The sequence below is a fragment of the Juglans microcarpa x Juglans regia genome, chromosome 2D (assembly GCF_004785595.1).
Source record: "Juglans microcarpa x Juglans regia isolate MS1-56 chromosome 2D, Jm3101_v1.0, whole genome shotgun sequence".
Classification (NCBI taxonomy): domain Eukaryota; kingdom Viridiplantae; phylum Streptophyta; class Magnoliopsida; order Fagales; family Juglandaceae; genus Juglans; species Juglans microcarpa x Juglans regia.
In genome coordinates, this window is record NC_054596.1 from 36808239 (window position 1) to 36822880 (window position 14642).

General features: G+C 36.2%; 1 non-coding gene across 1 annotated transcript; it reads right to left on the reverse strand.

Moving 5' to 3' along the window:
* Positions 1 to 14284: 14284 nt before the first annotated feature.
* LOC121251300 lies at positions 14285 to 14391 on the reverse strand. Its single transcript, XR_005937968.1, has one exon. It is a non-coding gene; the product is annotated as a small nucleolar RNA R71 (small nucleolar RNA).
* Positions 14392 to 14642: the final 251 nt, after the last annotated feature.

Genomic DNA, 14642 nt, shown 5'->3' on the forward strand with positions numbered 1-14642 from the left:
TTATGAAATTGGTTCTGCCGCTTCTACCACCGTGAGCCTGCTGCTGTATTGTCGCCTCCTTGCCTGTAAAAATCCTTCAGTCTCTCTCTCTTTCGTCTAATCTGATCTTGATCTTCTCTTTCTCTCTCTCTCTCTCTATAACTCTCACTCCGACCCTTTCTCTCCCTAGGTTGCCCCACTGTGATTCGGTAGCCCGACCATGTCGCTATACCAACCCGTGCTTTCAAAGCGGCACCTCCTGCTAATAGCTTTCTCATTTTTCATAGTATATAAGCTCTCTCCTTCAACGTAAATGGGTCTGTACATAGATCTGTGTACAAACCCATTTCTTCTAGTATTTTTTTCCAATATGTACCCATATGATTCAAAGAGGGCAATTTCTTTGGAGCAATTTGTCTAGCTATTGACTCACTATTTGAGATAACTTAGACCATGTTGATACTAATTTCTGTTGAGGCATATTGATTGTATCCTAGATCTATACTCTTGCAATAACATTTTTTTTTGATAAAGAGCCGAGAATCACCTGTCCACGAGTGACCCTGTCCCGATTTTATTAATAAACCCTCATTTATGGCGGAGGAAAACCGTGGTTACATACCAATACCTGGAGATACAATATAAAGTTCCGAAACCAGATATCAAAAAAGCCTAGTTTTTGCTATCCAAAAAACAAAAGGACATGACACACAAAAAAAAAAAAAACAAGCAACAAATCCTCACCTGCAAAAAAAACCGTTAGCCCAACAAACATAGACAATAAAAGCTTACCAAACCAACACAACAACCAAACCAACACAACAACCAAACAACACATGAGTCTTAACTCTGACAGCACCGCAAAGATGGTAAACCAAGTTTATCCAATCGAATTAATCCTCGAAGGATCCTAGGCAAATCTCCAACAATAGTCCATTCCGTATTATGACCAGCCGCCCCACTCCGAGCCAACCAGTCAGCAACTTTGTTACCTTCCCTGTAAACGTGCCGATCTACGCAAACCATCGAATCCATAAGAACAAGTGTATCCTCCAAAAAATCCTCTAAATACCATACTCCACATCTCCGCCTATTCCACCAAGAGATTACCACTTGAGAATCTAATTCTATTTCCACAAAATTAATCCCTAGATTTTGACATGCTTTAAGACTCTGCATCAGAGTTAACAACTTAGCTCTATTATTAGAACCGAAACCAATATAAGAATTAAAAGCATGAACCAAGTGGCCTTGATCATTTCTAATAATACCACCCACCCCTGAAGATCCTGGGTTTCCTAGGCTACTACCATCTATATTCAATTTAAACCACCCTTGAGCAGGTTTTTGCCAAGCCACAATCTTTAAAAACTACTTCACGGGGACTTTTGACGTAATTTGCAAAGTATGTAAAACCTGCAATTCATACGTAGAACACTTCTTAACCTTTTTCATGTCTTGCCTAATTGAGCCCATCTAATTTTTAATATTATGCCAAACCACACAAATAGATTGAATGCGTCCCTCCATACGGGCAGTGTATCTTCTACACCAAAGATGCCAACTAATAATCGACGGAAGTAACCCCACAAAAATCCCCACTTGAGAATCGGTTGACGCACGTCTAAACGAGGCCGTCACCGTCTCCATCCAAGTACAACCAAGAGGTAGACCAAAAATATTACCACAATAACGCCATATGTTAAAAGCAAACTCTCCTCCAAACAGAACATGATTTTGATCCTCATACTTACCTACTTCACATCAATCACAACGAGAAACAATCGAGATCCCAATCCGTCTAAGACTATCATCAACACTTAAAGCCGTATTCCATGCTCTCCACATAAAAACCAAAATTTTAAAAGGCAACAACCTATGCCACATCCAAGGATGCCAATCCAAACTTGAACCTCTTATTCTAATACAATCCCAAGCTGATTTAGTAGAAAATTACCACTCTCTTGTTTAGTCCAGATCAACACATTAGACTCCTCTTTACAACCGGCCAAAGCCTCAATAATATCATCCACATTATCCTAACGAAACCAAAAGGTCCATATCCCAACAATTATTCAGCATACACTCCTTTACCCTAAGCAGCGGACTCCCCACCATCTGGAATTCCTCAAATAAAGGACCCCTATCCCTCCATTTATCATACCAAAATGAAATATTCCCTTCCCTCACTCTCCACTTCGAATTATTAAGCACATCAAGAATACTCTTAACTATCATTTTCCAAAACCTCGATCCTTTTCTCATATCAATGAGAGACCAAGACGAAGAGTCCACATATTTTCCTTTAAAAAAATTTGCCCATAAGGATTTACCTTGAATTAAATTCCATGCAAGCCGCATATGCAATGCTTTTTGCATATCCTCCAATTTACGCAAACCTAGGCCCCCTTCCTTTTCTGGCTTACAAATATTATCCCATGCCACCCACTTTTTTTTTTTACTTTACCATTTACCTCACCCTAGAAAAATGTACTCATCATACGATTTAAAACTTTAATAATAGATTGAGGGACCTGCAAAACAGCAAATAAATGTAAAGCTATACTAGAAAGCACATGCCGAAGAAGTATTAGACAGCCACCCGATGAGAGTAGATTCATTTTCCAGCCACTAATTTTATTCCAGACTTTGTTAACCATCTCCTCCAAATGCACATGCTTTAGACGTCCCAATACAATCGGAACCCCCAGGTATTTAAAGGGAAATGAGCCTTCTGAGAACCCTGTCAATCTTTTTAGAGCTCTCTTATGAGCAACAGAAATTTTTGAAGAGAAAAATATGGCTGTTTTTTCTTTATTAATCATCTGGCTTGACCATGCTTCATACTTATCAAATACCAATAAAAGTTCCCTAACAGATTTCTTACTCCCATTCAAAAAAATCACAATATCATCTGCGTACAGAAGATGAGAAATCTGAGGAGTACCTCGAGGTTGGGAGAAATGCCCAATCTTGTTTGCTGCCACACTCTGCTTCAAAAGACAAGAAAGGACTTCCTGAATAATAATAAATAGAAAAGGCAATAATGATCCCCTGACGTAACCCACGACCACCTTGAAAAAAACCTCTCATCATTCCATTAAGCATTACAGAGTACCAAATGTTCTAAATGCAAGCACGAATTAAGTCACAAAAAGAAGGAGGAAATACAAAACAACGAAGGACCTCCAACAAAAAATTCCAATCTACTCGATCGTATGCTTTAGCCATGTCAACTTTGATCATAATATTTCCTCCATGAGAAATCTTATTCAGGGAATGAACCATTTTCTGAGTAATACTAATATTCTCAAATATACTCCTCCCAGGTATAAAAGCTCCTTGCTCAAGGGATATTAATTTGGGAAGAAAACCTGCCAGACGATTCACTATAATTTTTGAACAAATTTTATAGAATACCAAACAAAGACTTATCAGCCTAAATTTATCGAATCCCGTTGGCACATCTGTCTTCGGAATAAGCATAATAAAAGAAGCCGAATAAAACCTTGGAAGCTTTTTAGAAATAAAAAATTCAGAGATAGTTGCCAAGTCTTGCAGAAGTACCATAGATGAATTGTCATTAAACGCATGTAAAGACTTGTGTTCTGTGAATGCCACCGATGAATTGACTGTTTCCAATGTGATCAAAAGAATTTCATTTACATTGAAATAGAGGAAGGGGTTAACCAACTAATGTGGTCATCAAGTTTTTGCATGTGTGTCTTGATGATAGATTGAAATACAACCCAAATATGCAGCTGGCATGTCAGTTTTCCTTTGGGCGCACAAACAACTCCAGTTAACAACAAATTCTGAGCCTTTTGATTTTTTAATTATATATGGTGAAATAATTAAAGTATTTCGTTTTTCTTTGGCTAATAGCTTTTTATACTCCGTTTCCCTACTTTAACAATACATAAACTTGAGTGGTTCGTTAATACGTAGTGTCAACACAGTTTAAATGAACACCTTTCATACATATATTTGTGGATATATATATATATATATATATATATATATTTGATGACACTTTCAAATATATTGATTATAATGGCCAACTGTTCATATTGCATTCCCCAAATACAAATACCAATGTTTGTCTATATGGAATGAATATATGATACTAAACTTATTCCGTTTAGCTGGAGTGTTGTTGCGTCAAAGACAACCAAATTATCAGTGACGTGTATGTAGTTTTCTCCGGGTGTTTGAAACCATTAATTTCCTTATTATAATATTGGTTAATTAATCGTTTTTAGCAAACTAGCTTAATTATTTCATTGTTCTGCTTAAGGTTTCATTCATTTCCCTTAATCGATTGAGGTTCAAATGGACAAGACTTGGATGCACGTGCCAAACAGGTTTACCTCATGCGAATACGGTGAAGGGATTAAAATCTCCTCACAATGGCAAAAGCCCATGCTGCTAGAAGAACTACCTTCATGTGTCCTTGTCGGAGATGCTGTAATAACATATTCCTACCAATCAATGAAGTCGAAGATCATCTATTCACGATAGGTATTGATCCAAGTTATACACATTGGGTATTTCATGGGAGGGTGAAAGTTGGAGTGTGAATTCGTTAGACGATGATGATGATACATTTAATGAATGTCATAATTTTGTTGATGATGTGGATGAGATGATAGATGACACTCAAGCTGCATCATTCACTGACCATGCATTTGGCGAACATGGTACTACTTCACAGCCCACCATGAATGATTGGCAATCTAAAACATTTGGCCAATTGTTCGAGGATGCGGGATGTCCACTTTATCCAAGTTGTGAGAAGTTTTCTAAGCTCTCATTTATAGTCAAGCTGCTTCATATCAAAACAATTTGTGGATGAACTATCAAGTCATTTAACATGGTTTTACAATTGTTAAAGAAAACTTTTCCAGATATTGAGATACCTAACTCATACCACGAAGCCCGACACTTAGAGTGTGGTTTGGGTTTTAGTTATGTGAAGATAGACATTTGCCCAAATGAATGCATGCTATTTTGAAAATACGATGTGAACAAAGAAGCTTGTTCTAAATGTGAGGAGCCAAGGTGGGTGTCAACGAGAGGGAAAAAAGGAAAGATTCCCAAAGGTATTGCGTTTCCTCTGAGGCCAAGGTTATAAAGACTATTTATGTCGAAAAATATAGTAAAGTCCATGAAATGACATAGAGAACAATGAGTTGATAACCATAATACTTTAAGGCATCCTGTTGATTATAAGATGTGGAGACAATTTGATAAAGACCACAGTTGGTTTGCTTAAGATGCTCGTAATGTCAAACTGGGAGTAGCAAGTGATGGATTCAACCCATTCATTAATATGAGCAAACCTTATAACATATGGCCAATGATACTCGTGCCATACAACTTGCCCCCTCGGTTATGCATAAAAGAACATTGCTTAATGCTATCCCTACTCATTCCTGGCCTAAAAGCACCAGGAAATGACATCGATATTTATTTGCAACCTTTAGTCAATAAACTAAAAGAGTTATGGGAGGACAGTGTAGATATTTATGATGCAGCAAAGTCTTAACACTTTCGCTTACATGTTGTACTAATATGGATTGTTAATGATTTTCTTTCATATGCCAATCTTTCTGAGTGGAGCACAAAGGGAAAGATGGCTTGCCCGTTATGCAACAAGGATACCAATTCAATGTGGTCGAAACATGGGAGAAAACATTGTTATATGGACCATCTTCGCTTCTTGCCATCCCCTCATCCTTGGAGAAAGAAAAAGGCTCAATTCAATGGAAATAAGGATCATCGGTTGGCTCCTCCAGAGCTAATGGCTTCTTCTATCCTCCAGCAACTACTGCAGGTAGGTAATGTAGAATTTGAAAAAGGTTCTCGAAAGAGAAAACATAGACCAAATGAATTGAATTGGACTAAACAAATATATTCTTCAAATTACCTTACTGGTCAACGTTGCCACTATGACACAATCTCGATGTCATGCACATTGGAAAAAATTATGCGGCAATATATTAGGAAAGTTGATGGATATTGAAGGAAAAACCAAAGACACTGCCAATGCACGTAAAGAGCTTAGAAGAGCTTGGGTTAAGAAAGGAATTATATCTACAACCTTCATCTAGTGGGTACTCGATGTTGCTTGGCACCTACACGCCGGATTTAGCTCAAAGGAGACCTTTCTGTGAATGGCTTGCAATTGTAAAATTTTCAGATAGTTTTGCCTCGAACATTTCTAGATGTGTTTTAGTTGGTGATGGAAATATATCAGGAATGAAAAGTCATGACTGTCACGTGTTCATGCAAAGATTACTTCCAGTTGCAGTTGGTGGGTTTTTCCAACCTGGTATACGGCTTGCATTGATCGAGTTAAGTTCCTTCTTCAAGGCTTTGTGCGCATGAACGTTGACGTTGGAAGTATTGAAGCAACTACAATATGACATTGCAATCATCCTCTGCAAGCTTGAGATGATTTTCCAACCTGACTTCTTTGATATAATGGTACACCTTGCCATTCATTTACCATTCCTTGCGAGGCCAGTTCAATATAGGTGGATGTATCATTTTGAGTGATATTTGGGAAAATTCAAACGTTACGTTAGAAATAAAGCTCGTTCATAAGGCTCAATTGCTGAAGCCTATGTTCATCTTGAATGCTTGACCTTCTGCTCGTTGTATATCCATGATGTTGAGACTATGTACAATCAGGAGGAACGAAATAGGGATATAGATAAAGATACTAAATCTGATGACTTCCCTATTTTCTCATAGAAGGTACGTCCTTTCTGACCTCCAATCGATTGGATCGGACTGTACTTGCAAAGGCAAAGTGGTATGTGCTCAATAATTGTGCAGAGATTAGTCAGTACCTAGAGTAAGTACTTGGATTTTTCCATTACATCTACCTTATAAATATAGTTGAAATCGAATATGTATGGACCAACCTAATATTTGTTTTTTGGATTTCCAGTGAGTACTATACGAAGATGAAAAAATTTTTCCCAGATAATGTAGAGCGTGGACATCAAAAGGAATTCCCAACTTGGTTTCGTGCACGAGTAGGTTTCTTTCACTCATTAAGATTCACCTCTAATTTCCAACTTGGTTTTGAAATGGAATTTCTAACCTTTTGCACCTCAATATGGACAGATTCAAGAATTGCATTAAAAAATTCTTCATGACGTATCTGATGATATATATGCATTTTCTTGTGGACCAGATCCATGGGTTGCATCATTTTCTACTTGCATCATGAATGACACTAGATTCTACACACTATCTCGTGCATAACATGGCCAAACTCAGAATAATGGGGTACTGGTTGTTAAAAGGGAACACAAATCAAAGCATATTGATTTCTACGGTGTTTTGATTGATATATTTCAACTATGCTACATGGATTGGCGTCATGTATATTTATTTAGATGTGACTGGTTTGATGTCGGTGATATAAAGAGAGGAATACATGTTGGGGATCACATAACTAGTGTCAACACTTCCCGCAAATGGTATAGAGATGAGCCATTTGCCCTTGTCTATCAAGTATGCCAAGTGTTTTACCTTAAAGACAATAGTAAACGTGGTAATTGGTTCGTTGTGCAAAGGGTGACCAATAGGAACATGTATGATGTTCCAACTATACCATTGGCCAATGATGATGATGAGCATAATCTGAATGATGCTACTTTCCAAGAGAACGAACCCTCATATGTAGAAGTAGAACCTGGATATGATGATAATGGCATGAGGAATCCCTTGCATAGGTCTGATGTAGAACCAATCCATATTGCTGTTGATACAACATTGGAAGATGCAATATCCCTTCCTGATGATGAAGACTTCATTGATGATGATTTAGATGAAAATGACGATGCCTAGACTGGTAGCGGTGAAGATCTTGAATCTAATTGCGAGACTTCGTCTAACGAAGGTGTTCATTAATGCAATAAGTTCCCCACCATACCCCCCCCCCCCCCCCCCAATTACTATTTAATACATTCGTTTAAGATAGTACTGTGAGTTATATCTTGAACCTATTAATTTCATGCTCTTACTTAAGATTTCAAGCTTTTGTAATTTATAGGTGACTAAGCGTAGCTGTGATGTTGGAATGGCTAGATGATGCCAACTGGTATCTCTCTTCACTACTCCATGCCATTAAGTCTTGCATATGTTGTCCTGTTGAAAGATTGTTGATTATTTATTAGTGCATATAGACTTTGTTCTGAGTCTTCCGACGTTGGAAGATGCTTAACTGCTTCTATAGTATTTCCTAGATGTAAGCAAGATTACCGTAAGATACTGTTGTTTGGAATTTGTCCAACTTGGTGATATCAGCAATGAACTTATGAAATTTTCTATTTATAAGTAACAGTAGGAGAACTATTTGTTTTATCCCGCAAATATATGCAATGCCTCTTCTTCCTTATTTTATAAACCAATATTTACTTGCTGAGTTTGTGGTGTTGATTTTCTTTGAAGGATATCGGTGGGATGCTTTCAGATGTGGTGTTTCATTCTGTATGACAACATGCATTGGTCTAATTTCCATAACTTGTTGATTTTCTACTTTTTACGTGAAGGCCCTTAACTGTCTGATGAATTTAGGTGCCTCTTGGTGGTTGACATGATCGATGCTATTTTGGCAAGTGTTGATTTCTTACATCCAAGAATATTGAGTACTTCTGCACAATATTGGGGTAGGTTAACACTACTAACTTTTCACTAGATATGGTAATTATCATTTTTCTATTTAATGGTCAGTTTTTAACTTGCCCACATTCGACGCTAATATTGATATCTTCTTTGAGTGTTGTCCATGATCAAGACTAGTCTTTATCTCTAGCTATTTAATTTTTTTAATTGAATAGAGAAGTTGTGGATGTTACCAACTGACCCAACTCCTATATTAATGTTGATTATACATTATGCACTCTACTTTTTAAATTATGCACCCTAAGCCTCGTTTTAAATCAAGAAAATGATTTTAAATGAGTCAATTTTATTAAAATTGTTTTAGAACTTTTAAAGTTTATAAATCTAATACTTTAAACTAAACTTGTTCAACTTCGAAGCCATACAAATAAAATGATTTTCAATACTCTATTTTGAGAAACTGATTCAAATCCACTTGAGGAGTTAAATAAAACCTAATATTTTGTCAAAACATAATCCCAAAAATGTAAATTATAAAGTTTTTAATTTTGATATATCTCCACCATCCATTAAGAATTGAGGATCGAACTGAATGATTAGAATAATTATCCTCTGTTTCTCTCTTCAATCATATAACATAGTCTGGTATAGCCTCTTGGTAATTGTCATTAACACTTGTCTTTCAATACATGACATGTATTCCCCACAATTGGCATATGTTGATAAGTGTGAATTTTATTACTCTTTTATTTATGAAAAGTGTTAATTTTTCTGGATTTGAAGGAATGAGAATATTTAGTGCAAAATGAGAGCATTTTGGTACAAAAGAAGAGATTACGGATCCAGACTGACGAGAGACAATGAGATCTAAAGAGAGTCGAGGAGACTCAATGTTGACCAAAATTGACGACAAGAGTTAGGAGACGAACGAGATATTTTACCTCCTGGGCGGGAAGACTTGGCGACAAGGCTCTGGGCAGTTAGATTGGGCGACTAGTCTAACCGATCAACTTAAATGACATTGTGGACAACAATTAGCAAATATTTTGAAAGTAATTTTGATCAAGAAAAAGTGAATGAAATTACAGATTAAATCCACAAGAAGTCTACCCATAAGAAGTCTAATCACAGTTCAAAATACACTAGGAGACAGCCTGGACATGCTTGAGTGTTTCGATCATAACTTTCTACTCACATATTCGATTGATGCAATTCTGGATGGGTTGGAAAGTTCTCTTAAAGGGATACAACTTTATCTATAATAAGGGTTTCTAAATTCTGACTCATGGAGCGCGTAAAAGGCTGCCAATAAGTCTTAAAAGTTAGGCGATTTTTTAGGCGGAAATCATGAAAACATTAGGTTTTCTTTTCTACCATATATAAGCATATCATTAGCACGAAATTAAGGGAGGAATTTTTGAGTTTTAGAGTCTAATATTCCAGAGTTTATTCTTTAAGTTTCTTTTAAGGAGATGGATCTGGGGAGCAGAGGCAAGAGCCACATGCTTCATCAACTTCAACAAAGAATACTAATTTTATTCTTCTTCTTTTCAATTTCATTATGAACTAAATTTATTTTCTAGAGTTTTGATGTAGTCTAGCATTGAATACACAATTTATATTATAAGTTATTTTATTTTCAATATTTCCATGATTGAGTGTTTATTCCTTATTCTTAATGCTTGCAATTTTCTAGTTAATTATTGTTCGATCTATTGAATCGTAATGAGACCAAGATGTGATTTGTGATTAGAGCTTTAGGATTAAGCACCATTAGTTAAATGAAAGTAGAGATACTTTACTATGATTAGTGTGATTTTCAAGAAAAATTCCAAAAACTTCATGAGTCTCCAATTAGTTAAATTCACATAGAGATATGGAGTTATTAATTGGAGATATTTTTTAGAATTGATCGAGAGAAAATATTAAATAGTTAAGAGATTTTTATTATCAACTTGAGATAATTGCAATTTTATAACAAGGAAGAATAAATTATGTGGGATTCACTAAGTAAAATCAAACGCTCTAAATATATTCTTATTATATTTAAAAATCTAAATTTTAATACTATTTTCTTCAGCTTAATTTATATAATCTATTTTTTAAGTTTCGGTTTTCTAAATAGTAATTAATTTAGTAAATTTCAGTATTCAATAACATAATTAATCTCTGTGTGTAAGACCCAACCCACTGTCAAGCCCAGGCCCCTGAAACATCTCCAGATTTAACGTCGCGCAGTGTCCTGTCCACCTTCCATTTTCATGCATGCCATTCATCTCTCTTTCCTCTAGGTTTTTACCCTTTACTTCTTATAGCTTATATATATATATATATATGTTATGCATCCTTGACCTAGTTTCAGTGTCGCTAATATCTCTTCATGCTCTCAGCCACTCAACTTGTCTGAGTCTCCACCTCTCATTGTGAACCTCAGCCAGACCGCATCGCACGCAACCGGCAATCATGTCTCCGTAAAACACCAAACCGAAGGGCTCGGTTTGCACCTAGTAAACCGCCACCCCAAACCGTTCGGTCATCACTCTCCACTGTGAAACTCAGTCCAAACCTCACCACCGTGCCCAGCCACACGGAGCTGCCACCCAACGCCCGTAGCCTTTGTTGCAAGTCCTGAAATACTCTGTTTTAGTTGTCAAAAACAGAGCAGCGTCCAAGCTGCTGCAGTCACCCTCCACCGAGAGCTCCACCCCGCTGTGCCCCCATAGAAATTGCCGGCGAGGACTTCCCATCACCCCAGTCTGCCGCACGCCGCCTCAGTCCCCCGGTAAGCTCACACCATTTCTAGTTGGTTGGTTTTTCTCTCTCGGTCTTTCCCTCATTCTCTCATCGTGTGCCTCTCTTGCTCATCACTCTCTCTTTCTCTCGCAGCCAGTGACCAAGCGCCACCCCCCACCACCTTAGCCAACCGCCAGCTCCACGCCGTCGTGCCCCCATCTCTCCGTAAGTGCTACAACTGCACTGTTGTTGAGTTTTTCTAGTGTATACATATATATATGTAACTTACGTTAATCAAATAGTAGGACGTATTATTACCTTTTTACCCCTTATAGTATTTCCTTCTAGATTTGTTGTTTCGGGTGTGTAGTTTAATGAGTTTATATTATGTACTTTGGGTTTGAAATCATGAGTATATTACGTGGGTTGTAGAGTATGTTTTTATTTGGATGTAGACGTGTGGATTTATATTGTTAAGTTGGGTTTTGTAAGAGACTGATATTTAACGGAATATTTATTATGTAAATACTGATGAATTTTTGAAGTGAGCGGTAAGTGCAAAATCTTATTTTGAATCCTTTTAAAAGAATTTTTTTTTATTTAAACACAAGTATGATTTTCTACTTATGATGATTTCGATATAGTTATATTATTTAGTATTGTAAATTATAGTAAGATCTCTACCGTAAATAAGTTAGAATTAAATATTTTAGTTGAAGTTATTAAGTTGGATATTGATGAGTTAGAAAGTGATGTTGGTATTTTAGGAATAATAAGAATTTTGGGTTCGAGAGAAATAAAAATGGATTATTTTAGAAGTTTTAGGCTTGAATATCGAAATACGAGATTGATTGGAAATTTATGAAAATTTATGTGATTATCTTATAGGTGAGGATTAATTTTGTTCGGCATTATTGATGAAATTTTCAAAAAACTAAGAAGTCCAGGTAAGCGAGATTCCTATGCTAGATTTGCATAAAAAGAAATGAATTGAGGTTGGTTTGTAAAATTGTGCATGTTATTTTAAAAAGAAAATGTAAAAAACAATCTCAGTATATGTTTTACATTCACTCATGAAATATGTATGAAAGATTAAAGAAATATTTTTGACATGAAAAGTGTAGACATGAGCAATATTTGATATGTTTATGAAATGTGCAAATGAACGAATATGAAAATTGAGATTTTTATACATGTGATATGAAATATTTTGGAACTGTTACTGATCATCTGAAAATGATATGAATGTGTTCAACACGTGGTTTGATATGATATGTATATGAAAACCTTTGACATACTTATCTGTTTTGATTCTGATTTTGAATATGGTTATGATATGATGATATTACTTCACGTGATATGGTTGGTACCAACATTATATGATATGATATGAGTGCATCCACTTTGGAAACAAAGTGGTCTTTTATGTGTTCTTTCCTGTGTGCACCCTCGGGACTCCGAGATTGAAAAATGGGAAGTTTCACAACATGATACTGCCTGGTTTGGCCACCGGGACAGCACAACCCTACCACGGGGGTTAAACATGGTATATAACATGATACGATACAATATGACATAATAAGATGAAGGTGTGCATTTATGTTATGCCAAATCAGTTCTGAATATGAAAATGGTTTTTGAATATGAAGATGGTTTTTGAATATGAAAAGTCGCTCTGATTTTTCTAATAATACGTTTTGAGATGTGCATATGAAAATGAAATGTTTTGTTTCTGCATACCAAACTTTCTAAAAATAGCTCATGTTTACATATTAGTATATGTTCTCTGCTTACTGAGTTGTTGATAACTCACCCCTTATCTTCTTATATTTTTCAAATAACATTGATTGCCCAGTTGGGAGTCAGGATTAGAAATTGGAGCTTGTCTAGATATGGATAGAAGGTCGAGTTCCATTATTAGTAGAAGGGTATAACTTGAGTAATTGAAGTTCTTTGAGTTGTTTGGACCTTTTGAGATTTAAAGATGCATCGTTCTGTTTCGTTGAGATTATTGAAAAATTGTAGACCCCTTTGGTTTATGTTATTTTGTAATGATGACTTATGGAGGTTGTATTATGGTTATTTAGATAATATGAGATTGTGTACTATTTATGAAATCCTTAGAGTTTTAGGTGCTTAGAGAGACAGGTTGGTAAGTGACAGGTAGTAATTCTCCGACCCCTTCTGGGTACGGGGCGTTACACTGTGGGTTCGACATCTATTTTCTTTAAAATACTTTACTACTTATTACAATTCTATGCACTTGCAGATATTTTTAACAGAACAAGTTTTTGGTACTGTTGCCGGGGATTAATTATTTGTTATTGATATTGATAATAGCTAGAGTTTTACTATTTTGGACTTTATTTTGCTTTTAAAAATTGGTTTAAATTAGATCTCAGTTTGGTTTTTCTTTTAAGGAATCAGAAGTGCATGCCCCCCCGATCTAAACCACAAGAGTATATAATTTTCGATCCCGAGATTGAAAGAACTTTATGTCGGATTAATAAAGAGAAGAAGAAAGAAGCCATCGCATCTATATTTAATATGGCCGACCAGAAGTGCAAGACATTAAGAGACTATGCTATGCCCTCGGTCAATGGGGCGACATCTAGTATAAGGCGGCCAACTAAACAAGCCAATAACTTTGAGATCAAGTCGGCTATCATTCAAATGATTCAACAAACCGTCCAGTTTGGGGGCCGTCACAAGAGGATCCTAATATCCATATTGTAAATTTTTTAAAAATTTGTGATACTTTTAAACACAACGGAATGATAGATGATGCTATTTGATTGAGACTTTTTCCTTTCTCACTTAAGGAAAAAGTAAAAACTTGGTTGAACTCTTTGCCGTCTGGCATCATCACCACTTGGGAGGAGTTGGCACAAAAATTTTTGTAAAATATTTCCCTCCGGCCAAGACAACAAAGTTAAGGAATGATATTACTACCTTCACCCAACTTAAGGGTGAATCATTATATGAGGCATGGGAGAGATACAAAGATTTATTGTGCAAGTGTCCACATCACGACCTCCTAGCCTGGCTTTAGGTATATACATTTTATAATGGTTTGGGATCCACAAATTGATCTATGGTTGATGTGGCCGTGGGAGGAACATTAATGAGTAAGACCCATGAACCCGCATATGAACTTTTAGAAGAATTGACATTCAACAACTATTAATATTCTGCAGAGAAAGCAATGCCAAGAAAGACGGCTGGAGTTTTTGAACTTGATTCTATTACCACATTAGTAACACAGATGGCAAATCTACCACAACAAC